Raw genomic sequence first — 11,838 nt, 5'->3', positions numbered from 1 at the left:
TTGTCTAAGTGTAAGTGTATGTACGTACATTTTGTGTATGTAATATTGTGTGTGTGAATGCCTTTGGTAACCAGAAGCAGGTGTCAGATCCTCTGGAGTTGTAATTATGGGAGGTTGTATATCATTTGATATAGGTCCTGGGAACTGAAATTGGGTCCATTCAAAGAACAAGTACCCTTAATTATTTTCTCTCTTACAACTTTATTTTTTTTAAAAAAGAGGAGTACATATACAGATTTTTAAAGGCATTTTGATGTAACACTATATGAATATTTTTGTCAGTACTTAATTCTTTTAGAGGTTTGATAGCATGCATTGAAATCTCACTAGTTACCATAAGCATAAAGTACATGTAGGACAGAATGTAACATGAAAACAGATTCCTTGGTGAGTATAGATTAAGCATAATGATCTTTGAATACCAAAAATTGCCACCAGGCTATATTTTTAGCTCTTGGATTATTAATGATTTAAAGTCCAGGTGTACCACACTCTGAGAGGGTGCTATACATTTATTTTTTCCTAAGAAGGACTGAGGCTTTCATTTTTTGGCCTTTGATTTTCTTGGGCTTCATATGGCCTGTGTGTTGTTTCTGGTGTGTTCAGAGCTTTCAGGAGTTAGAACCCAATTATCAGTGACTGCATATTATGTCTTTTCTTTTGTGACTGGGTTACCTCATTCAGGATGATATTCTCTAGATGCATCCATTTTCCTAGGAATTTTATAAAGTCATTCTTTCTGATAGCTGAGTAGTACTCTATTGTGTAAATATACCACAATTTTTGTACCCATTCATCTACTGAAGAACATCTGGGTTCTTTCCAGCTTCTGGCTATTATAAATAGGGCTGCTACAAACATTGTGGTGCATGTGCCCTTATTGTATGTTGGAGCATCTTTGGGGTATATGCCCAGAAGTGGAATAACTGGATGTTCAGGTAGTACTATGTCCAATTTTCTGAGGAACCCCCAGACTGATTTCCAGAGTGGTTGTACCAGCTTACAACCCCACCAACAGTGGAGGAGTATTCCTCTTTCTCCACATCCTCGCCAGCATGTGCTATCATCTAAGTTTTTGATCTTAGCCATTCTGACTGGTGTGAGGTGGAATCTCAGGATTCTTTTGATTTGCATTTCCCTGATGGCTAGGGATGTTGAGCAGTTCCTTAGATGCTTCTCAGCCATTCAATATTCCTCAATTGAGAATTTTTTTTTAGCTCTGTATCCCATTTTTTAATAGGATTGTTTGATTCCCTGGCATTTAACTTCTAGAGTTCTTTGTATACATTGGATATTAGACCTCTATCAGATGTGAGGTTGGTAAAGATCTTTTCCCAATCTGTTGGCTGCTGTTTTGTTTTCTTGACAGTGTCCTTAGCCTTACAGAAACTTTGCAATCTCATTTAGTCCCATTTCTCTTAAAGCACGAGCCATTGTGTTCTGTTCAGGAAAATTTCCCCTGTGCCTATGTGTTCTAAGGTTTTCCAATTTTCTCTTCTAATAGTTTCAGTGTACCTGGTTTAATGTGTAGATCTTTGATCCACTTGCACTTGAGCTTTGTACAAGGAGATGAAAAAGGGTCTATTTTCATTCTTCTGCATGCTGAGTGCCAGTTGAACAAACACCATTTGTTGAAGAGGCTGTCCTTTTTTCCATTGAATGTTTACAGCTCCTTTGTCAAAAATCAAGTGATCATATGTGTGAGGGTTAATTTCTGGATCTTCTATTCTGTCCCATTGATCAACGTGCCTATCTCTGTACCAGTACCATGCGGTTTTTAATTGCCTTGTAATATAGCTTGAGGTCAGGGATGGTGATTCCCAGAGATGCTTTCTTGTTGTTGAGGATGGATTTTTGATATTCTAGGTTTTTTGTTATTCCAGATGGATTTGCACATTGCTCTTTCCAACTCTATGAAGAATTAGGTTGGAATTTTGATGGGGATTGCATTGAATCTGTAGATTGCTTTTGGTAAGACGGCCATTTTTACAATGTTGATCCTCCCAATCCATGAGCATGGGAGATCTTTCCATCTTCTGAGATTTTCCTCAATTTCCTTCTTCAGAGCTTTAAAGTTCTTGTCATACAGGTCCTTCACTTGCTTAGTTAGAGTCACACCAATGTATTTTATATTGTTTGTGACTATTGTGAAGGGTATCTTTTCCCTAATTTCTTTCTCCGCATGTTTGTCCTCTGAGTAGAGGAAGGCTACTGATTTGTTTGAGTTAATTTTATATCCAGCCACTTTGCTTAAGTTGTTTATCAGCTGTAAAAGTTCTCTGGTGGAATTTTTGGGGTCACTTACATATACTATCACGTCATCTGCAAATAGTGATATTTTTACTTCTTCCTTTCCGATTTGTATCCCTTTGATTTCCTTTTGCTGTCTAATTGCTTCAGCCAGGACTTCCAGTACTACGTTGAATAGGTAGGGGGAGAGTGGGCATCCTTGTTTAGTCCCTGATTTTTGTGGTAATGTTTCAAGTTTCTCACAGTTAAATTTGATGTTGGCTATTGGTTTGCTGTATATTGCTTTTATTATGTTTAACTATGGGCCTTGGATTCCTGTTCTTTCCAAGACTTTTAACATGAAAGGGTGTTGAATTTTGTCAAATGCTTTCTCTGCACCTAGTGGTTTTTTTCTTTGAGTTTGTTTATATGGTAGATTACGTTGATGAATTTCTATATATTAAACCAACCCTCATCCCAGGGATGAAGCCTACTTGATCATGGTGAATGATCATTTTGACGTGTTCTTGGATTCGGTTCGCAAGGATTTTGTTGAGTATTTTTGCATCAATGTTCATAAGGGAGATTGGTCTGAGGTTCTCTTTCCTTGTAGGGTCTTTGTGTGGTTGAGGAATGAGGGTTATTGTGACCTCAAAAAATGAGTTAGGTAGTGTTCCATCTGACTCTATTTTGTGGGATAGTTTGGAGAGTATTGGTATTAGGTCGTCCATAAATGTCTGATAGAATTCTGCACTGAACCCATCTGGTCCTGGGGTTTTTTTGGTTGGGAGGCTTTTGATGACTGCTTCTATTTCTTTAGGTGTTATGGGATTATTTAGATGGTTTACCTGGTCCTGGTTTAACTTTAATAACTGGTATCTGCCTAGGAACTCATCCATTTCCTCCAGATTTTTCAGCTTTTTTGAGTATAGGCTTTTGTAGTAGGATCTGATGATTTCTTGAATTTCCTCAGTTTCAGTTGTTATGTCTCCACTTTCATTTCTGATTTTGTTAATTTGGATACTTTCTCTTTGTCCTCTAGTTAGTCTGGCCAAGGGTTTATCAATCTTGTTAATTTTCTCAAAGAACCAGCTCTTTGTTTTGTTGATTCTTTGAATGGTTCTTTTTGTTTCTATTTGGTCTATTTTTGCCCTATGTTTGATTATTTCTTGCCATCTACTCCTCTTGGGTGTATCTGCTTTCTTTTGTTCTAGAGCTTTCAACTGTGCCGTCAAGTTGCTAGTGTATGCTCTCTTCAGTTTCTTTTTGGAGGCACTCAGAGCTATGAGTTTTCCTCTTAGTACTGCTTTTGTTGCATCCCATAGGTTTGGGTATGTTGTGTTTTCATTTTTATTAAATTCTAGAAAATCCTTAATTTCTTTCTTTATTTCTTCTTTGACCATGGTATCATTTAGTAGAGCATTGTTCAGCTTCCATGTGTATATGGGCTTTTTGTTGTCTTTGTTGTTATTAAAGATCAGCCTTAGTCCATGGTGATCTGATTGCATGCATGAGAATATTTCAATCTTCTTATATCTATTGAGGCTTGTTTTGTGACCGACTATATGGTCAATTTTGGAAGAGGTTCTGAGAAGGCATATTCTTTTGTTTCAGGGTGAAATGTTCTGTAGATGTCTATTAATTCTAATTGGTTCATAACCTCTGCTAGTTTCACTGTGTCCTTGATCAGTTTCTGCTTCCATAATCTGTCCATTGATGAGAGTGGAGTGTTGAAGTCTCCCACTATTATTGTGTGTGGTGCAATGTATTTTTTGAGCTTTAGTAGGGTTTCTTTTATGAATATGTGTGCTCTTCTATTTGGAGCATATATGTTAAGGATTGAGAGTTCCTCCTGATAAATTTTCCCCTTAATGAGTAAAAAGTGTCCTTTCTTGTCTTTTTGATAACTTTTGGTTGAAAAATCTACTTTATTTGATATTAGAATGGCTACTCCAGCTTGTTTCTTGGGGCCATTTGCTTGGAAGGTTTTTAGTGTCTGCCTTTGTCTCTGAGATGAGTTTCCTGTATGCAGCAAAATGCTGGATTCTGTTTATGTATCCAGTCTGATAGCCTATGTCTCTTTATTAGGGAATTGAGTCCATTTATGTTAACAGATATTAAGGAATAGTGGTTGCTGTTTTCTGCTATTTTTGCTTTTAGAGATAGAATTATGTCTGTGTGCCTTTCTTCTTTTGGTTTTCTTGCTTCATTATTTTCTTGTTTTTTCTAGGATGTAGTTTCCCTCCTTGTGTTGGGTTTTCCATCTGTTATTCTTTGTAGGGCTGGGTTTGTGGTCAGATATTGTATAAATTTAGTTTTGTTCTGGAATATCTTGGTCTCTCCATCTATGGTTATTGAGAGTTTTGCTGGGTATAGCAGCCTGGGCTGACATTTGTGTTCTCTTGGGGTCTGTATGATGTCTGTTCAGGATCTTCTAGCTTTCATAGTCTCTGTTGAGAAGTCTGGTGTGTAATTCTGATTGGTCTGCCTTTATATGTTACATACCTTTGTCCCTTACTGCTTTTAGTATTCTTTCTTTGTTTTGAACACTTCGTGTTTTGACTATTATGTGTCGGAAAAAAATTCTTTTCTGGTCCACTCTATTTGGAGTTCTTTAGGCTTCTTTTATGCTCATAGTCATCTCATTCTTGAGAGTACGGAAGTTTTCTTCTACGATCTTGTTGAAGGTATTTACTGTGCCTCTTAGTTGATACTCTTCACCCTCTTCTATTCCTATTATCCTTAGGTTTGGTCTTCTCATTATGTCCTGGATCTCCTGGACATTTTGGGTTAGGAGCTTTTTGGTTTTTGCATCCTCTCTAAATGTTTTGTCTATGTTTTCAATGTTGTCTTCAGCCCCTGAGATTCTCTCTTCCAACTCTTGTAGTCTGTTGGAGATGCTTGCATCTGTGACTCCTAATTTCTTTTTTAGGTTTTCGATCTCCAGGGTTGTCTCTTTTTGTGTTTTCTTTATTGTTTCTAATTCCATTTTCAATTCCGTCATTTCTTTGGTTCTGTTTTCCTGTATTTCTTTGAGTGCTTTTTGTGTTTCCTCTTTAAAAGCTTCAATTTGTTTATGGTTATACTCCCATAATTGTTTGAGGGAGTTATTCATGCTCTTCTCAAAGATCTTCATCATCATCTTGAGGTATGATTTCAGGTCCGAGACTTTTTCTGGAGTGTTTGGCAATCTACTGCTTGCTGTGGTGGGAGAGCTGGGTTCTGATGTTGCCAGGTTGTCTTGGTTTCCATTGCTTAAGTTCTTTAGTTTTCCTCTTGCCATGTTGTTGTCTGTGATTATATGTGGTCTTGTCAGTGATTGGTGCCTGTCTCTCCTGTGGACAGCATAGTCTCACCAGGCCTGTGTCCTTGGATCTCCGATGTTCCAGGTGCCAAATGGCCCATTTGGTCCACGCCCAAGGGCTTTCCAGGTGGATGCTGAATCCCTATGCTAGAGTTCTGGCTCCACTGAACCAACCAGAGGGCCTTGTTTTCTGCGTGCTTCACCTAGCCTTCTCTGTGCTTTGGTTACTCACAGTGCAGTCTCACCAGGCCTGTGTCCCTGGATCTCCGCTGTTCCAGGTGCCAAAAAAAAAAAAAAAAAAAAAAAAAAAAAAATCAGAACAAGTACTCTTAACTGCTGCTGAGCCATCTCTTTATCCCCTATAATATTCTCTGCCCAGTTTTTTGTTTTTGTTTTTTGACACCAGGTTTTCTGGCTGTCCTGGAACTCATTCTGTAGACCAGGCTGGCCACAAACTCAGAGATCCACCTACTTCAGCCTCTGGAGTGCTTTGATTAGCATCATAATTAGGATTTAAAAAATATGATTAACCATGTATCATTATAGCTTTTGAATGGCTTCTACAAAACTAATTTCAGTTTAGTTTGAAGAAATTCTGCTCTGACATGGGAACAGTTTCCAATAAGAGTTTTAAAACAATGCATAGCTTCACAAGCCAATCATGCACATGACATGGGACATTTGATGGCAGTGACAAGGTCATATGTTACTATTGCAACAGCAGGAACATTAAAAAATATTTCTATTGTATTACACAAAAAGCACATATAATGCTCAGGACAGGGTTTCTCTCACCCTAACCCTAACCCTAACCCTAACCCTAACCCTAACCCTAGTAGGACTGTAAGGGTAATGTTACAACTGAGGAGACCCACCCTTTCTGTTAAGTTTCATTACTTCTGTAGACACATAGACCTTTTAGTAACTCTCAGCAGCTTAGGGTTTTTCCCCTCCCCAACCAGGTTTGGCAACTCTTCCTTGATTGGTTGCATTTTCATCTTATTTGCATACTCACACTTAGCCATTCAGGGCCCAGTTGGCACCCCATCCATGAATTTTGGCATCTGAGGCTGCAAGAATTTCTTTAAGATGTGTTTGGGGGACTTGTACTGCTGCTCAATGTTGCCTTTTCTTTTTTCAGTGGAGTACACTTAACATCTGTAGGGAGTTTTAAAGCATTGCCTAATTCCCATATTTCCTTCTTCATTTTCTCTGTAGGTTTAAAAGTGGGATATTGTAATTCTTTACTAATACTACATTGTGATCTATCTCTTCCTCAGATTCTTTAATATTTGTTGTCTATATTTATAGGCTCCTAGGTTGAGTGAATACATATTTACATTTGGCATATCCTCCTGATTAGCTAGCTCCTTTGTTGTATAAAGTCAATAGGCATGTCTTTGAACAATGTGCATACACTTTGTCATATAAAGCTACCTTGTTCTCCTTGGTTCCCATTTGTGTGGCATGTTTCTCCAAACTTTTTGTCTATATATCTTTAAGAGCAAAGTGATTCTCTTGTATGCATACATCTTTGGGTCTTTAAAAATTTATTTCTTCCTCACCAGCCTGGGATGAAGACCTCAGAATTCTGTGTTAGTGATTCAGTGATATATTATCAATTCCATCTTTAAAAAATTCTGACAGAGTTTTAAATACTTTACATTAAAAAATCCACTTATTGGGCTGGGCATGATGGTGTATGCCTACCCTTAATATCAACTCTAAAGAGGCAGCCAGATCTCTGCAAGTTCAAGGCCAGCTAGGAAAACAAAGTGAGATGCTGTCACAAAACAAAACACAAAAAAGATTCTGTTCATTCATAGTGTTTTTATTGTGGAATTCAATCTATATTTACTCAAGACAAATTATTGTTAGGTAAATATTTACTACTAAAACTTTGTTAACTGTCTTCTGGTTCTTTTGTAAATCTTTTATTTCTCTTTTTGTGGTTGGATGCATTTTGTAGCTTTGAATTCTTTTGATTTTTCTTCCATTTCTGGTACAGATTTCTGCTTTGTGGTTACCATTGTTTGAGAATCATTCCAAGCTGTTAACAGCCCAATATTGGTTGCCCACAGCTGGATACTCTCAGCCTCACTCCCACATTTTGATATCAGAATTCCCATTACTCTGTAACATCCCTTGAAAACTTTAGCTGAGTCATTATTATTTTTCCCCTCTTTTAAACTTCAGAGTAGGGCTGAAGTTACTTTCTATATCCATTATACCCCATATTATTCTGAACATGACTCTGAATGATTTATGCCATTGTTTTGTGCTTTTGTGGACTCTATAAGTTAACAGGCTTTTGTTTGGGCTTAAAGTATTCCTTTATCAATTTCCACAAGCCTGCAGTGGTAATAAATGCTCTGGCTATGCAGTGCTGGGAGCATTTGTATTCTCTCTCATTTTAGAAAGACAATCTGATTGATAAAACATTTATTGCCAGTAAGATTGTATTTTTGATTCAGCACATTGAAGATATTATCCCTCTGTCTCTGGTCTGCAGAGTTTCTGATGGAAAATCTGTTCATAATTAAAGTGTTGACTTTTTATGGGATGTTTTCTTATCTCTTTCTGTTCACAGATTTTTTTTCCCCTTTGACTTTGATATTTGATCTCTTTCTCTCTCCCTCCTCCTCCTCCTCCTCCTCCTCCTCCTTCTTCTCTCTCCCCCCTCTCTCTTCTCTCTCTCTCTCTCTCTCTCTCTCTCTCTCTCTCTCTCTCTCTCTCTCTCTCTCTCTCTCGTGTGTGTGTGTGTGTGTGTGTGTGTGTGTGTGCATGCTTGCGCAGACATGCTGGCTCTTCAGGAACTCACTATCTAGACCAGACTGGCCTTGAACTCAAACATTTATCTTGCTCTGCCTCCCAAGTACTGGGATTAAAGGTGTGTGCCACTGTGCCTGGCCATATTAGCTTTCAGAAACAGGTCTCAAACCCTAAGCCAGCTCTCAGACTCTAGAGGCCCTTTACTCACCAGCTCCCCAGCAGGGATTATAGATACATGCTGCCCTGCTTAGCTTTATACATGGGTGCTGTAGACCTAAATAAAAATCCTCATGCTTTTGAGGCAAACATTTATTAAGTAACCTCCCCATAATTCCCAACTTTGATTTTTAATACTTAGAATATTCTAGGTTTTGGTGAACTATTTTTGGAGGCTTGGATCATTATTCTTCTTGTGTCTATGTTATTGTCTCTCTTCAGATTAAGGAAGTTTGGGTCCTTCCCTTCTTTTTGTCCTGTTTTCTGAACATTCTCATCCATTCTCTCTTTCCCTCCTTTCCTTCCTCCCTCCCCCTCTCTTTCTACCTCTCTCCCTCTGTTTTTAGCCCCTTTCTATTTTTTTCATGTATTTCCCCACATTTTTTAAAGGTTTTGTTTGTATACTTCTGTAGTTTCCTGAATTCCTTCAGGAGAAATTTGGAATTCTTTATAATGACCTCTTTCTTTGGGTTGACTGTGGGAGCTTTATCAGTTTCTTTTGTGGGTGGTGTTGACTTCCTGAAAGTTTGTAACTTTGCATCCTTACACTGGCACCTGCAAGACTGAGGAAACAGCCCTCTCTTAAGCATCTCTTTAGAAAGAACTGTGATGGTAGTTCCAATGTATGGCAATGTCAGACATCAGCCATGCAAAATGACAAATTTTGGAGGTAGTTGAGAGAAGGATTTTGTTCGGTAGCCAGGCCCCTCAAAGGACATTGTTGGGAAGTCATCTAAAACAATAGCTGGAAAGGAGCTTGGACAGAAAAGTGAGGTCCTGGGAGCCTGAAGGTTGGCCCACATCACAGCAGCAAGGTGAATGCCAATGGCTCTAGCATAGAGCTGAAATAGATGGTCATTATGGAATCTGGGGCAACTCTGGAATGTGAGTCCCTGAGTTCCTGATGCTGGTTTAAACACACACTTCTAATTTCTATATAATAAGTGCTGTATTGATAAAAGTAATGGCTGATTGAGCCTGGGGACTTGGCAACTATCATGCTGGGTTCTCTCCTAATACCAGACTCTGATCAGTCTTATTGCCCAGTGACCAAACTTTTAAATCTAGTTTGGGGGATCTGGTCTGAGGATTAGCCCGGGCTTTGGAACTCTCTTAAAATTCCAGCTTTGCTACTTGGCATCTGTGTGAAAATAGTCTCTCACACTTCTATGAAAATGTGTGTAAAGTGTGTGCCACATAGCAATGGGAGATGCTTGTGAAGAATGGTTAGATTTAGCATGGTACTTGTATCAATTAAGCATCCTCAAATATTATTTTCCAATCTTTTCTCTCAAAACTATTTCTCTGTGAGGTGTGCATCTATTGTATATGTCTGCATCGTCTGTGGTCACACTCGTGTGTAAAAGCCTGTGTTTAGGCATTTATGTGGGTTTCTAGAAATCATCCATCCATCCATCCATCCTCTTGGTTTTGTGAGACAGGGTCTCTCTGTGTAGCCTTGGCTGTCCTGGAACTACATCTGTAGATCAGGTTGGCCTCAAACTCAGAGAGATCCCCCTGCCTCTGCCTCTGGAGTGCTGGGATTAAAGCTGTGCACCACTACTGCCCAGCTACTAGTTTTAGTTTTTAATGGTGTAATTCATTTGGGTAGAAAACAAAATAATTTTTAAATTTAGGGTGCATATATGTGGCACATTGTAGTTTTCTATTTTATTTCATGTTGTCTAGATATTAGTTTTAATGTGGCTTCCATAGATCAATGAAGACTGGAATGTGGCCAAGAAGTCAGGACTAAGATGCAGGTTTGACTGGTTTAGAAGCAGTTTTAATGGAGATGAAAATGTTTTATCAACTCAACACAGGTACCCCCAAAATACAAATCAAAATATCATCTTCAGCTGCATAGCAAATATGATTTAAGAATTTAACATCATCATTTGATCACGAGCGTAAATATAAGTTCACCATAAATAATGTAAATTCATTGTACAAAAAATTTCCAACAACTCTTAATACAAATATGGTACACATTTGACAGTTTCTGAAACAGAATTCATTTTTAAAACATTTTAAAATCTAAGCTTTTTCTTGAGTTTTAAATACATAAAAAAAAAAAAATCAAATGGGGGAGCGGATGGGAAGCAAGGGTAGAGGAAAGAACATTTGTCCAGTGTCTGCAGACATGAAATCTCTGTCCTCAAAGTGAGGACCTCAATTTATTGGGATCAAATCTCTTGAGCAGAATGTGACTCTTCCCAGAGGGTCAACCGCTGGGGTCAGGAGTGCAGGATAGGAGGGATGAGCTGCCAGGAAGGTGGCCTTATGGAGTGAACAGCCCAAATCTCTACAGAGCAGTGAGGGAGGATTAAGAGAGTATAATCTGTTAATCACACCATCCCCAGCCAGAGATGAAGATCTGGAAGGTGCAATCTGCTTCTGGGATACATCTATGGTCATTGAAAAACGATCAGACTAAGAATTAACAGTGCCAGACAGGAGGACTGGATAGCTTCCATTTCAAGCCACACCCCTACACTACAAATGACTCCTATTCTTGCTCAGTGAGACCAAAGAGCCCAGAGTTTGTAGAGTTGTCCAGTCTGAAGCAAGGGCTCTGAGTTTGTGGTATGCAGTAATGTTTAACTGGGAAGAAGCAGATCTTCTGGCCCTATTACCAGAGATTCAGAGTTAGTGTCCAGAAATGAACACTCAAAAGTTGTAATTTACATGACCTCCCTGGGGTACGTGGCCATGTTTGTCAAAGCACTAGTTATACACATCTCTTCAGGTCTCTGTGTGGTTAAAACAGTGATGTATCTCAGTCACCTTACTGGGGGAGGGGGATGGTTACTCCTGTCTTCTCTCATCCTCCCCAGGCTGGCAGAGGAACATCTATCATTCTTTCTTATGTTTTAGGGCTCAGGGTTATGTCTTCCCTCTGCAGGTCAGATGACTAGCTCTGTATGGAGACATGGACACTCTCCTTAAAGATCTGCTACATGTGGAGACTGTGCAGGGGTGTTTTAGTCTGGAACACAGAAGTTAATACACCGCTGTGAAAGAATCTCTACCCCAGCACTGAGCTTGAGCAAAAGGAAGAGACCCGGAAGTTGAGAGCAAAAGAATAAAACATTCCAAGAATCTTTTAGTAGCTGACATAATGAACATTCCAGTTTGCTCAAAGAAGACTTCTTTTTGGGGGGAGGGGTCTTGGGATTGAAAGCCTGTTGACAAAGGTTTTTTTTTTTTCCCTCATTACCCTGTCTCCAATTGAAGTAACCCCTTTAGATTTTCTTTCTTGGGGGATTTTCCTGGATTAGATTCTATGTTAAGCATTCACCAACTTGGTTACTCAC

This window comes from Micromys minutus, assembly GCF_963924665.1.
Source record: "Micromys minutus genome assembly, chromosome: 31".
NCBI lineage: Eukaryota > Metazoa > Chordata > Mammalia > Rodentia > Muridae > Micromys > Micromys minutus.
This window is presented reverse-complemented; position numbering follows the sequence as displayed.